The 4507-nt window shown below is 33.9% G+C and overlaps 1 protein-coding gene across 3 annotated transcripts in view; it reads right to left on the reverse strand.

Moving 5' to 3' along the window:
- LOC116287758 (uncharacterized) overlaps positions 1-4025 on the reverse strand; it is a 92475-nt gene extending 88450 nt beyond the window's left edge. The window contains exons 1-5 of one of the 3 annotated variants that reach the window (XM_089027346.1): positions 3837-4025; positions 3477-3610; positions 3282-3353; positions 2210-2341; positions 2016-2087 (exon numbers count right to left, since the gene is read on the reverse strand). The gene's annotated coding sequence lies outside the window, so the exon portion shown is untranslated. Of the gene's footprint in view, positions 1-2015; positions 2088-2209; positions 2342-3281; positions 3354-3476; positions 3713-3738; positions 3771-3836 lie in introns of those variants that run through there. The other 2 variants (XM_089027345.1, XM_089027348.1) reach the window with 2 other exon arrangements.
- Between the last annotated feature and the right edge of the window lie 482 nt (positions 4026-4507).

Below are 4507 nucleotides of genomic sequence, written 5' to 3' on the forward strand. Positions count from 1 at the left end.
TATCTTTCGCGCAGAGATGTTTTTATAATAATAATAATAACTGCTTTATTTTACCTTACAAAAATGGATCAGCTAGTACCATTGGTAAAAGCTGGTATTAACCCATGTGTAGCAATAGAAATAATAATATTCTCTACTATATATATATTTAAAAAAAAGGAAACTACAGGAGCTGGAACAAGACTGACATTCGAAATCGCTTCATTCGCGTTAGATGTCGCAATGGCCAACTTCGTCAATTAAATTTGGTTGAGTGGTCAAGCACCAAATATTTTGAGTGGAAGCTGTGGGAAACAATAATAGAATGGCATCATTGTTTTGAACCAACCCCGGAGCTAGCCTTGAGATATTCAGATTATTTCGTGTTCGATTGTTCAACAGTCTTAGTTGGAGTTATATTATTAGAGAGAAAACGAATGTTTTTACAGACTAAGCTAGACATCAGTTTTCTAATTACTATTGCTTATCGTATGAAAACAAGATAAAAAATGATCAATTGCCTATGTAAAAGTATCGATATAAGATTTCAGCAAGGCTAGCATCACGCACAAGTTTAGATAATGGTATGCATTGAATTCACAAGTAAACCTCTTAGCTCCTCCCATTAGCATTGGTACCTGTGGTTACGCCCTACACAGCTTTTACCCCTTTGCTCAGTCATTTTAGCACTATTCTTTTAAAACTTATGAAAAATAAATTAAAAATAAATTTCTAATTCCGGAATATTCTGTCAGCACCCCCGCCGTATGACCCCAAGGCGTCAGAAAAAAATACAATCGAATATAAATTGACAATGCAAAAAAATGAAAACAAAAGAAAGAAAAAAAAAGAAAAGAAAGAAAGAAAGAAAGAAAGAAAGAAAGAAAAAAAGAAAAAAAAAAGAAGAAAAAAGACTCTACTTTTTGTATAAAAAAATAACTTCGATTTAGATCCATTTGTCCAAAATCTCAATAATCTGTTACGATGTTTTGTCTCTGACCTGATGCATGACATGTAAATACCTTGGCTAAGCGTTTTCTATTTTCAAAAGCATACTTTGGTTAATAAAAGTACTCTGAAATAGTGATGCTATTTCGAACTGTTTCCACAGATTTCCTTGTAAGAACTGCATTCAGTAATCAAGAATACAAGAATCAAATATGTTATAATTTATCCGTTACCATAAGTCTTCCAGTGCAAGCTATGGAGAATGCATGGCTGATTATTCTGTAATTTTTTATGCAAAAGAGTTGCTACGGTGTGCGATTAGGCTGAAATTTTCAAATTATGACAGGTTAACAATCTACCAAGATATCATTAGAACTAACGTAAGATCATTATTATCAAAACTAAGCACAGAGAAATATGAAGATCAATGCCGACTAGCACTATTATAGCGTATAAAACAATGAATAAAGAAGAACAACGCCATATTACTAAATATAATTTATTACTATTATTGTTATCTATTTATTATTGGTTTTCGGTCTCGGGTTTCAGTTTGTGTAAAGTTGTTTGTTAATTTTCTCCTGAATGTTGTTCCTTTTCTTTGTCTCTTTGTGGTATATTTAATTCTTTTTAGTATAATTTCTTGTTGGTTCGTTTTCTCTTCTGGTGATTCAATTTATCCACAAGTTCCTACCATTCTTTAATGAATTTTGTTCCTTTTCTTTGTCTCTTTGTGGTATATTTAATTCTTTTTAGTATAATTTCTTGTTGGTTCGTTTTCTCTTCTGGTGATTCAATTTATCCACAAGTTCCTACCATTCTTTAATGAATTTTGTTCCTTTTCTTTGTCTCGTTGTGGTATATTTAATTCTTTTTAGTATAATTTCTTGTTGGTTCGTTTTCTCTTTTGTGTTCGAGGGTTTATCTACGTTTTTCCTTCACAAATATCTTACTATGGCGTTAATTTGCATGGTAGCCTGAGCTGTGAAATCACTCTCAACATGCTCGAAATAAAATACATAAAATACATGGTTCTTTCAATGCTTGAATCAAGGACTAAACCCGGCGACACCCCAAACACATCTTACCTTCACTTCAAGGTATTCAGTTAAACTCTAAGCACCTCTAACTAGACGCCTTGGTTGGTTTTCTTCGGTATTCTAGAAGTGAAAACACACAATATCAAGGCGGAAATACATGTCGTTATCTCATCTTGAGCAAAATCTAAACCATTTGAACTTTGATATCACACTCAACTATCGCTAATATATGGATTTCTTACCTGGAAGTAAATTCCCTTGTGCTTTTTTCTCGACAAAAACACAGTATAATGTTTGGCATACGATGTCGCAATGGCCAACTTCGTCAATTAAATTTGGTTGAGTGGTCAAGCACCAAATATTTTGAGTGGAGGCTGTGGGAAGCAATAACATAATGGCATCATTGTTTTGAATCAACCCCGGAGCTACCCTCGATATATTAGTCAGATTATTTCGTGTTCGATTGTTCAACAGTCTTAGTTGGAGTTATGTTATTAGAGAGAAAACGAATGTTGTTACAGACTAAGATAGACATCAGTTTTCTAATTACTATTGCTTATCGTATGAAAACAAGATAAAGAATGATCAATTAGCTATGTAATTAGCTATTAGATATGTAAAAGTATCAAGATTTCAGCAAGGCTAACATCACGCACAAGTTTAGATAATGGTATGCATTGATTCACAAGTAAACTTCTTAGCTCCTCCCATTAGCATTGGTATGGAGAATGCATGGCTGATTATACTGTCATTTTTTATGCAAAAGAGCTGCTACGGTGTGCGATTAGGCTGAACTTTTCAAATTATGAGAGGTTAAACAATCTATCAAGATATCATTAGAACTAACGTAAGATCATTATTATTAAAACTAAGCACAGATGAATATGAAGATCGATGCCGACTAGCACTATTATAGTGTATAAAACAATGAATAAAGAAGAACAACGCCATATTACTAAATATAATTTATTACTATTATTGTCAGTATCTATTTATTATTGATTTTCGGTCTCGGGTTTCAGTTTGTGTAGAGTTGTTTGTTAATTTTCTCCTGAATTTTGTCCCTTTTCTTTATCTTGTTGTGGTATATTTAATTCTTTTTAGTATAGTTTCTTTTTGGTTCGTTTTCTCTTCTCTGTTTGAAGGTTTATCTACGTTTTTCCTTCACAAATATCTCACTATGGCGTTAATTTGCATGGTAGCCTGAGCTGTGAAATCACTCTCAACATGCTCGAAATAAAATACATAAAATACATGGTTCTTTCAATGCTTGAATCAAGGACTAAATCCGGCGACACCCCAAACACATCTTACCTTCACTTCAAGGTATTCAGTTAAACTCTAAGCACCTCTAACTAGACGCCTTGGTTGGTTTTCTTCGGTATTCTAGAAGTGAAAACACACGATATCAAGGCGGAAATACATGTTGTTATCTCATCTTGAGCAAAATCTAAACCATTTGAACTTTGATATTCAAACTAAACTATCGCTAATAAATGGATTTCTTACCTGGAAGTAAATTCCCTTGTGCTTTTTTCTCGACAAAAACACAGTATAATGTTTGGCATACGATGTCGCAATAGCCAACTTCGTCAATTAAATTTGGTTGAGTGGTCAAGCACCAAATATTTTGAGTGGAGGCTCTGGGAAGCAATAATATAATGGAAAGATATAACTAGCTAAAAACTAGTGTGAGCTGCGTCGGTGTTTCTAATGAAACAGTAATGATGAAAAGGTAAATTATACACCGTGAAAAGATGGAACAACTTACTGACGTTTCGGACGCTAGTCCTTCTCTTTTACTCCGACGAAGGACTAGCGTCCGAAACGTCAGTAAGTTGTTTCATCTTTTCACGGTGTATAATTTACCTTTTCATCATTACTGTAATAATATAATGGCATTATTGTTTTGATGAATCCCCGGAGTTAGCCTCGATATATTCAAATTATTTCGTGTTCCATCATTCAACTGGAATATCGAAAACGGGCAAAAGAAATGAAGTCGTATTTTAGTTTGCTGTTAATAGATCGAGCTCACATGACATCGGGGTTTGGTTGTAGTAAAAATCTACAATAATGGTACTTAATAGCGCAGCACACAGATTCTAAAAATAGCTTAAAAACTCAGACAAACATAGCATTCTGTTTAACCGTGACAGCATTATATATACGAACCGATTTAATTATCTTTACTAAAAGTTGGAATAATAACCCATGTAAACTAAGATTTACTTCGATTGGCTATGAAAATTATCTGCTGAAAGTAAAGTATAAGTTTGTTTGTCTGAGTTTCGCCTGTGTCTTCGTTTTGATGACGTCATTTTTGCGCTGCGCTATTGCATATGGAGCGATGTATACTCTTATAAATGAGTACAAAGGGACCAATGTGAATAGAATACTTCACGTGCCAATAAATATTTTTAGGTCAAGCACAATAATGGAATTGATCAAACCTAGCCTGCGTAGCGGCCCAAAGGGAAGGGAAGGGGGACTGGGGAGAGGAAGTTCCGTCACAGCCAAATAAAAACGAAATACCCATA

Source organism: Actinia tenebrosa, unplaced genomic scaffold (genome assembly GCF_029948245.1).
Source record: "Actinia tenebrosa isolate PJP-AT-01 unplaced genomic scaffold, QUT_ActTen_1.0 PGA_scaffold11__36_contigs__length_13525064, whole genome shotgun sequence".
In the NCBI taxonomy this organism is placed as follows: Eukaryota; Metazoa; Cnidaria; class Anthozoa; order Actiniaria; family Actiniidae; genus Actinia; species Actinia tenebrosa.